General features: G+C 39.8%; 1 long non-coding RNA gene across 4 annotated transcripts; it reads right to left on the bottom strand.

Moving 5' to 3' along the window:
- Positions 1 to 527: 527 nt before the first annotated feature.
- Positions 528 to 10060, bottom strand: LOC120562082. 4 transcript variants are annotated; one of them, XR_005639701.1, is made up of 7 exons: positions 9951 to 10060; positions 7928 to 8066; positions 6897 to 6995; positions 6046 to 6172; positions 2533 to 3517; positions 1446 to 1576; positions 528 to 906 (listed from the first exon to the last, which is right to left on the bottom strand). It is a non-coding gene; the product is annotated as an uncharacterized LOC120562082 (long non-coding RNA). The 4 variants fall into 4 exon arrangements; XR_005639696.1 differs by lacking the exon at positions 528 to 906 and having other exon boundaries at positions 995 to 1576; XR_005639693.1 differs by lacking the exons at positions 528 to 906; positions 1446 to 1576 and having other exon boundaries at positions 1592 to 3517.
- Between the last annotated feature and the right edge of the window lie 421 nt (positions 10061 to 10481).

The raw sequence follows: 10481 nt of genomic DNA on the forward strand, positions 1-10481 counted from the left end.
GACGTCCTAGGTATGCCTTTGCTTTGGTTGTGGTTTGTGTTTTGGCTTTTTTACATTGTAATGAGGCTCTCAGTAATGATTATTATATTCTGTGTGATAAGATACCAATTTCCAGGCCTACTCTGTCGACCCACCAACAAACCCTGGAACATCTCAGCAAAATGTCAGCTGGGGTGAGAGGCAGGGACTCCTTATTTCGAGCATTGATGTCCTCCAAGGTCCTAGAGCCTGCCTGCAAAATCTGTAATGAAAGGGCAGTAATTTACTACAAGGAGTGCATGCCCAAGGAGTTCCTTTGCAGTGAGTGTGATGTGAGGGTCCATGCACTTATGTGCTACATGATAGGAGTGCCATTTTTGAGGGGTTTTATCACCCCTTGTCCCCAACTACAATTGTCCAGCCTGAGGGTGATGGATACAACCTGATGGAAACAGATGTGTTCATATTTACATAAATTATGTAACATTATGGTGACAAATTAGCCTGAATATGACGTTACATATATATATATATATCTTTTTATTAGTGCGATTTCTACCAGTCAGCCTGCCAAAAATATGTGGTTGCTGTCCAAATGCTCTGGCAATGACAGCAGCCAGAGGAATAATCCTGGTTGGGATGAATGGTAAGATGGATATGTTGTGTCCCTACATAAGTTAACACTGTACAAACAATTATTTCAGGACGTTACAACCTGTCCATCCCCTCTGTAACATGTGGCCTGTGCTAAGAGAGTTGGACAGCTGGGTTGGAGGACCTGGTCAGGTGTGGTTACTGGCCTGCCACGCTGAATCACCACACCCTGTACCAGGTCGAAATTATGAAATCTTTTCAGCAGCTGAAGGTGCTTGCCCCGGGGCTGTCACGTCAGGCATACCTAGGAATGTTGGAGGAGAGGAGTAGAGCCTGTGGGAGAGTAAATATAATTGTTTTCCTCTTGCCTTTAAAAAAGAATTATTTTCATCACATATTGACATTCAATATCTTTCCATATTTATTTCTATTTAGTCAAGCAACATCTGTGGAGATTCCTTTCAGCGGGCCTTCATTGAATGGTCACACGCAGAGCATGAGGTGGAGAGGGCCATGGGGATGGACCCATTTCTCTGCTCTGCATGTGTTCCAGAGATGCATGCCATTGCCGTGGATGGCAATAGGAAGCACCACCATTTCCAAAATGCCACAGGGTATTACATTTTCCTTTATACAGTATTCAAAGAAGATATTTATAATGTATGAGCTGTATTTCATAGACTTTATTTACATAATTTCTAAAAGGTCTAATGTAGGTCTATTTGATGGCTCATTCTTTGCCAATGATGAAGAGGTGGCCAGCTTTGTGCAGTCCATCCATACCAACACAAAGCATGTAAGTTAGTCCCCAAAGTTCTATTTGAGCCGTGTACACTGTTGTTTTCATGAACTTCTGAATGATTGTGTTTTACCAGAGATCAGGCAGAGGCAGGTGTGGGACAAGCCAGTGGGCAGCGGCTAAAGAAGTTAGTAGATCCTCCTCCTCAAAAATTGATGAGGGTTTCGAAATAGCCGTCTGCAGGCACGGGGTCCTCCTAAAAGCCTTAAAATATGTTCAGAGGTGAAATATTTGTAATATAAACTGTTGATTTACATGATTCAATTACAACAAGCACATTATATTATGACTGTAATGCATCTCTGACATGTCTAGGTTTTTCATGTCACAGCCACTGCAGGCAGTGCGACCCCTCCTTTCAGTCATGCACGCCAAAGCCCATTCATGGACATGCAAGGTTAGCGTCAAATTTTGTGCATTAAATTCTTCATCCATGTGTGCTTGTCTTGAAACTGTGTTTGTGAATTGTAGCTGAAATGTGGAGGCCGCAACCAAGAAGGGGCAGGGAACACCATTGGGGAGGAGGTAGAGCAGGTGTGGTAAATGTGTTCAATTTTTAAAAAACTATGTTTTCTGTGATAGTATTGACATTACATACTGATTGTTTACTACTTAAGTGAATAGTTTTTTGTCCAGGGCTGCCATGTCAACAAAGTACATGTCAAAAGGAGGTAATAACAACAACACATATAAAAGCAATACCGTAATAATAATAATGATTAGAAGAATGAAACTGTGCGTTTTGGTTTACAGGCCAATTACCCTGTGGGCAGTTTTGTGGAACCATCGAAAGATGGCAAACCTCCACAAGACATTGGCACAGAGGTACACCAAGGTATGTCTTAAAAATCATTTATTTCTAAAATACCTGAAAAGCCATAAATTAATGTACTTAATATACTGTATAAGGCACCTGGAAAATAAGTATGAGTGCTGTTTTGTGGATCTATTTTTTTTTTTTTTTTTTGGCGCAGAAAAGGCTGGATGAAGAAATTAAAAAGCTGCATGCCCTCTGTACAGAGCTGAGTGTGGATGACACTCCGCTACAAAAATGGATTTCTGATGTCCAAGGCTGGCCATGTGGTAATATTTAACCTTCATAAACATGCATTTCAAAATCCACTCCATGTATTTTGGCATTTTATGGCTTTTTTTGTTACCTCAAATAATGACAATTTCATCACCGCCTCCACTGTCGTAGATGAGCGCTCACTGGAGTGCCGAATTGAGCATCTGTACCTCAGCATCCGCCAGCCGAAACACATGCTGTACAGAGAGACTGGTGTGACTTTTAAAACCTTGATTTCATAGATGCTTGAAAATGACTTTTCAGTCATGTTTAGAAAGAGTTGATAATCTGTGGCAGTAATACAACAATGAACCATCAAAATATCACTGCATATAATCATGTTTTTCACTTAGACTCCAATAAAAAGGCACACCATCCGTCGGAAAGTTGCAGAAGAAAAAAAGAAATTGGAGTCTGCAATTGACCAGCTGGACACAGCCTACAAGACCCAACTGCCATCTCTTGATGAGATGCTTGTTAGGGAGAATTTCATCTGGCCCTGGGAGAGTCTAGTATGCACACAACATTTGGATTTAACCATATGTAGAAATTGAAAAAAGTAGATGAGTGTACATATTGTAATTATTTTGTAATGTTTAAAGTGTATTTTGGTTCATAAACTCTGTTGGGAGGTTGAGTACCCTTCTGTTACTACATCATGTTAACTTTGCGATTTCATGAGGAAATCAACATTGTTGTGGAGGAGATGCACCGGCACCTTAACTCTCTTGAGGGACAGCTTGACGGGTTAAGATTACTGCTCCAGGACAACTGTAAGTAAATGTTCATGACCAGTAATTCCCATGATTTAAATTGATAATGTCATAAAGGTGTTCTACTTATGATGCATCTCTGATAGTCAGATGTTTTCTTTTCAGGTGAACCGGATCTTCAAAATAAAGTAAGAAGACACATCCGTGAGCTGGACCAAAACATCACCACAGCACTTTTGGTGTACAGTCCAGCTTTCATCGGTGGCAGTGTGGCTGTGGCAGTAGAAGTACCTCTGCAGGACAGTGAGGCATCGGAAGAGGACACTTCAGATGAACTGGAGGAGGAGTGCTATGATGAAGAATCTGTGGAAATTTAAAATCACAAACCATGCTCACAACCACAGACCTTTTTTTTTTTTTAAACAATGTTTTAAATGTTTTATTGCTTGTCCTTATTACCATTTATCAGAGAGAGATGTTCACAAGTCATTTTTTGGAAGTCCAAGTCGAGTCTCAAGTCTTAGAGGGGAAAGTTCAAGTCAAGTCTCTGGCCATCTGATCTGTCCCTAACACTGTATTGTTAAATGTTATGAATTCAAAGCATGTCCTGTAGCTACCATCCATACAGTACAGTATCAGAATCAGTTGTAGGATAACTTTATGGGGTCTACTTAACACATCCCTCTAGCCCTCGAACCTGGTGAAATATTAACCTAAGTCTGTCACATCATATGGATACAACTATAAAGATACAATGTGCCTGTTCCCAGCATTAGCACAACACTTTGCGATGGTTAGCTTGTTACATGTGATGATATATGCTAAATGTAACGTCTCTTTCACTCAAAAAAAATGTCTAATGTCGAAGTGGAAATTAAGAGAAAAATGGCAGCGCCACACCAGTTACAGAACAACATGCATCTCAGTGTCTAAAAATACGCACAATAAGCAGTTTGAACTCACTGATGTAATGCCATTTATTTTCTAAGTGTTAGTACGCTCAGACAGTCAAGACGGCCCAGTGTTTGGTGGATTGGGGTACACCTTGTTCACCAATAGCCTACAAATCATCCACGGAATCGATTACGCATCACATGAGTTCCTATGATATTACCCAGGGACATTATGGGACGTGTATACTATCACCCTGGGGTGAAATGAGTGTGGCTAAACTGGAGTTGTTGTTTCTAGAGCAACCTGAATAAGAGTTGAAATATAGCTTTAAGTGGACATTTAAGCCTTTATTTTTAAAATCCTGCATCAGAATGCTCCCATATTACCCAGGGACATTATGGGATGTGTATACTATCACCCTGATGTGAAATGAGTATGGCTAAACTGGCGGTTGGGTTTTTAAAGCAGCTTGAAATAGAGTTACAATATGGCATTAATTAGCAGCCTTAAAAAGAGTTGAAATATAGCTTTAAGTGGACATTTAAGCCTTTATTTTTTTAAATCCTGTATCAGAATGCTCCGATATTACCCAGGGACATTATGGGATGTGTATACTATCACCCTGATGTGAAATGAGTCTGGCTAAACTGGACTGGCGGTTTGGTTTTTAGAGCAGCCTGAAATAGAGTTACAATTTGGCTTTAATTAGCTGCCTTAAACAGAGTTGAAATATAGCTTTAAGTGGACATTTAAGCCTTTATTTTTGAAATCTTATATCAGAATGCTCCGATATTACCCCGGGACATTATGGGATGTGGATACTATCGCCCTGGGGTGAAAGGAGTCTGGCTAAACTGAAGGTTTGGTTTCTTTAATAAGACGCCCAGCAGAGCATGGCCAGTTTCTTAAAGTGATGGTTCGGAGTAATTTCACCCTAGGGTCCTTTGCACCATGACCTCGAGCCAAACACCCCCCCAGAACCTTTTTTCACCTGGGTCGAACATTGGGAGAGTTAGCGTAGAGTAGCATTATCAGCTGAATAGCTTAGCGCAGGGGCTAATGGATCCAGTGATGTATATCGTAAATGACCCCACTAATAATGCCCGAAATGATACCAAAAGGTCTACACTAGTACAAATAGTTTATTTACTCATAAAATGATGGATTGGAAAGGTTGTAAGTACACCAGAAGTGTATGTAAATAACACTTGCCTGCTGGCTTCTCATCTCTGCTGCTACCTAACGGGTAGTACGAGTGCTTAGGGCCGTCTACAAGTTACAACACCGAAAAGAGATGCAACAAAAATAATTTATTAATTTAACTTTTTTTAAAGTAAGTGCTGTAGTATAACTAGCAGGAGATAAGTTATAACTGAGGTAAGTTTGGAGACATTACCTTATTTAATCATTAAATTCATAAATATTTTTGTTGCATCTCTTTTCGGTGTAATTTGTAGACGGCTCTAAGCACTTGTCTAACTGCCACAGCTGCAACAACAACAGCAGAGACGAGAAGCCAGCAGGCAAGTGTTATTTACATACACTTTTGGTGTACTTACAAACTTTCCAATCCATCGTTTTATGAGAGCATACACTATTTGTACCAGAGTAGAAGTTTGGTATCATTTCGGGCATTATTAGTGGGCTCATTTCCGACATACATCACTGGTTCCATTAGCCCCTGCGCTAAGCTATTCAGCTGATAACGCTAACTCTCCCAATGTTCGACCCAGGTGAAAAAAAGATTCTGGGGGGTGTTTGGCTCGAGGTCATGGTGCAAAGGACCCTAGGGTGAAATTACTCCGAACCATCACTTTAAGCTGACAGGAGAATGGAAAGAATAAGAGAAAGAAAACACCCAAACGCCAGGTAAATCCGGTTTTGTTTTTTATGTGGCAACGCCATACTTCAGGCTTCAAAACGGCAGTCTACAAACACTTTTTTCAGTCTGTGGTCTGCAGTTTGTCAGATGAGGAAATAAATGTGTTCTGACTCACATGCTGAAGAGGATGTTGTGTTGAGGACAGACTCCCAGACTCTGATGGCGCTCAAGTGCGTCCAGATGTCTCTGCCCAGGATGTAGATGGTACCAGAGGTCGGAGGGAACAGACCGTCAGGATGAAGCTGCAGGGACCACATCATTTAGATCAGGAGGCAGCAAACTTTACTATCAAGAGTCATTCAAAGGGGAAATCAGCCTTACAAAGAAGGAAACAGTCAATGAAGTCTTAATGAGCCTATCTATTACTAACAGTTGGAAATTAACATCTGTTCCCCCCTCCCCCCAAAAAACAATGGTAGGGGAAACACTCAAACCAATATATTTCCACAAAATTGCCATGAATAATCATAATGGTATACATGCCCCATGTGTATATGTGCGTGTGTGTAGGAGTCAAAACTAAATAAAGTTAAAACTTCTGTTGAACATTATTTGAAAATGGTGAAAAATGTGCATCAGTTTCCCAAAGTCCAAGAGGACGTCCTCAAATGTGTTGTTTCGTCCACATCTCTTCTGTTCAACAATTTCTTTGTAATCTGCCGATTGATTTTTTTGGGGGAGGGGGGATCTATTTAAAATATGATTGTTTTTACTTTCCCTGCAAAATTACGTAAGTGGGCCCCAGGGGATGAGGGCCAAACATTACTCTGCCTAGGCACAAAAACTTTTGCAAAAGGTTGATAATAGTAGAACCATTATGTATTCAGATGTTAAATGAAAGAAAATCAAATACTGAGAAAAGTGCATGAATTAAACTGTTAACTGACAAGGTCTAAATGTCGTTTATTTTAAAACTGTCATTTCAATCAGACAGTTGTACAAATATGTTGAGGGATAATTAGATACCTTTTGTGTGATGCGATGCATTAGCCACTTGCAGTTTTCCATTGTCAGCACCAGCCTCTATGAAAAACAGAACTGCCCAACAGAGGAACAGGATTCTGACTGAAATTATAAGAAAGTATCAGATGATTAGTGGTATCGTTTTTTCTAACCAGAAAAAAAAAAAAAGCTATGTTACAGTTCATCTGTGACGGTGCTATGCATGGTGATTAAATTCAAACAGCTAACCCTAATTTATTCCAGATTTGAAAAGTCTAGATATAGTGGTTTTGGATCTGGACCTGGTCTAATGTGGTCTACTTGGAGTTAAGATTTTCTTTGAGGAAAGAACGGCACTGAAGTCATTCTTAAAAAAGGAAGATGTGTTCGGAATATGGCCGACCGGATACGGCAAAAGTTTAATCTATCAACTAGCTTCGCTACCTTCTTCGTTGCTCTGCCTGGTTGTAGCGCTGTCCTATTGCGTGCAGAGGGAATTTGAAAGACAACCATTGATCCCGCCCCTCGGATTGAACCCTGCCAATGGTGAGTTCCCAGACCCAACATCTTGATGTGGGTCTGGCTTGTCAGGCTAGGTCCAACATGGTCTACGTACGAAAAAATTAAAAAACAGGCAACTCTCTTTATTGCATTTTCACAAATAGAATCAAGCTTTCACAAATCAGAAACTGTGTTTTTAAGAATCTGTAGTCTCTCTGGGATAATTTAGTCTAGATATAGTAGTTTTGGATCTGGACCTGGTCTACTGTGGTCTACATATGAAAAAAACAGAAATTTCCCTTTATTGCGTTCTCATAAAGACAATAAAGCTTTCACAAATCTAAAAGTGTGTTTTAGACATGATTAATAATTTACCTTAATGACTAACACGCTTTCAATATAGTAAAAGGTTAAAAAAACGGAGGATCAGTAACTCAGCAATGTAAGTTATGTTTCCCTGCTGAATCGGACGCTGTGAATCGGAAGCTAACTGAGAGTTAAAGTTGTGTTCTTGTTAAACAGAGCACACTGTTTTGTGATTAAAAGTGACTCACCACAGTTTGGTTTAGCAGTCTGCTGTCCAAGAGCTCTGGAGGAAACTGCTAACCTAAAGTCTCAACAGCCACACAGCTATCTCAGGTGATCTGGCTGATTGTGTAGGCGGGGTTACACTGATTGATTGACATCTTCCTCCTGTTAGGATGGGAATAATGACAGCTTCATCATTCTCATTGGAAGAAAAGATTAGTGTATATGTAATCCCATCTAAGCTCCGCCCACCTTCAGCCTGAGCAGAGTTCAATTAGCCAGAAGAAGTGAAATCCCCTGTGTGCCGTTCACTGCTCTCAGTGCTGGAGTGTAACTAAGTACGTTTACTCCAGTACTGTCCTTAAATCCAACTGTTGAGGTATATTTACTTTATAACTTTATATTTGAGAAATATTGTACTTCTTACTCCACTACACATTAATATTTCAGCGCACTAAACACATGTAGTTTATAAAATCTGATGTTTTATTCTAAATGAAACTAGCCAACAATATAACGGCCTACAAGTCCATCTGAGATGATTAGACCATTAAACACACAACTGTTTGGATCCTTTACACTTTCTAAAATGTTTTGATACTTTAACTACATTTCCCTGATGATACTTACACACTTTTACTTCAGTGGGTGAATTGTTACATGTCAAGTGCTTTCACCTGTTTTGCACCAATAATGATCCAAAATCTTGTTTCTATTTTTTACCTTTTTAATAATTGAAATTCCTTTCTCACAAAAAACGAAAATGATCATATGATCGTAAATGGCAAACATGAACCATAAATGATGTATCATTGGTAATTGAGCTAAATCTGTTACATTACATTATTAAGTTTGTGTAACAAAAATATGAACACTACACAAGGGTTAAGGCTTCCAAACAGGATTTTGTTTTGATATTCTACCTCTGTTAAGAGCACATCGATCTCACAATCACTGAGTCGGGTTTTTTCCCCATGTTTCCGTTTGGTGACTGGTGATCAAGGGCTCCTTTCAAGGCTGGAATATTCATTGATTGATTAACATGGACCTTATTAGGACAAATATGGGAAGACCTTGGGAGGAGCGTGAGGCTCGTGCAGGACCACATAAGGTAACGTACGTCCGTATTCATAACGAGAAGAGTGCGTACCGGTGTGCGCCGCAAGTTGTTATAAATCAGAATATTGTTTTTGCGTACGAAAATTCTGACTTTTTTGCGCACGAAATCTTTCAGAATAGAATCTACACACAGTTTTATAAATGAGGCCCCAGGCCTTGTTTGTGGTAGGGCCTAGTGGACAGTATTGGTACTGTCGAAGCTCAGCATCAAAATAACTGAACCCCCCTCCCCCCTCTGTAAATCACAGGTCGCTAGACACAGTGCCCTCACTGACCAAGGTGCAACTAACCAACTAACCAACTTTTTTTGCAAATAAGTTTAAGAGAATAAATCGTTATGCAAGTACTTTTACTTTATAGGTCCCATGACATGGGACCTATAAAGTAAACGACATATGATATGAAATTTCATATCATATTTGACTTCTTCAAATATGGATATGCATGAATGGTGCATAAAACTTCTTATTTATGCACCATTCATCTAAATAAAAGTTAATATCCAAATCATAATGTCGGCTCCAACATTAGGGGAGTACTCTGAAGAAGCTTTCAGGCTTCCTTCCTCTCCTGCACTCAAGTAGCTTTTCAGAAGTTATATCATGTTAACTTCTTGAGTGCAGGAACCATTGCACCAGGGCTTAAGGATCTTCCACTTAATCTTCTCAAAGAGCTGCAACTACAACATTTATTTTCATCATGTATTAATGTGTGGATTATTGTCTAGATGAGTGGATGAGTTGTTTGGTCTCTAAAATGTGGATCAGTGTTTCCCAAATCACAAGATTAAGTCCTCAAATGTCTTGTTTTGTCCACAACTCAAAGATATTCAGTTTCCTGTCCCAGAGGAGAGAAGAAACTAGAAAATATTCACATTTAACAAGCTGACATTACACAGGTTTCACTGCTTTCAATGAAAAAATGACTTACATGCAAAGTGTGTTAATTCAGAGAGTTCTTAGCCTATGTTAAGTTTATACACATTTCTGTGTGCCGGTGGTTTGTTTGGTGGGTTGTGTCGACCTCCATCTCCACCTCTGTGTCTCTGTCCCAGTGATTACTGAATGTTAACTCCTTCCTGGTTTGTCATTAATCACATCTGAAGCTCAGCTGGTGCCGGGTCATGACTGATTTTTGCAAATCAATTCTTCTGCTGTTAAAGTGGAAGAGGGAAAACCTCCTTAACCCTTGTGTTGTCCTTCGGGTCCCAGTGACCCGAAGGACAACACAAGGATTATGTACTTCTGTTTACTTTGTTGAGAATTGCTCTCTAAACAAGGGTTAATACAGCACCTTTGTTCTTGTTTGTACAGCATTTTGGTCAGCTTAAACTGTGTTTAAATGTGTTCTAGAAATAAACTTTACTTACTTACTTTACACAAACAGGGTTTGGAGAGCAATTCTCAACAAAGTAAAGGGAAGTACATAATCCTTGTGTGGTCCTTCGGGTCACTGGGACCC

This window comes from Perca fluviatilis, chromosome 1, assembly GCF_010015445.1.
Source record: "Perca fluviatilis chromosome 1, GENO_Pfluv_1.0, whole genome shotgun sequence".
In the NCBI taxonomy this organism is placed as follows: Eukaryota; Metazoa; Chordata; class Actinopteri; order Perciformes; family Percidae; genus Perca; species Perca fluviatilis.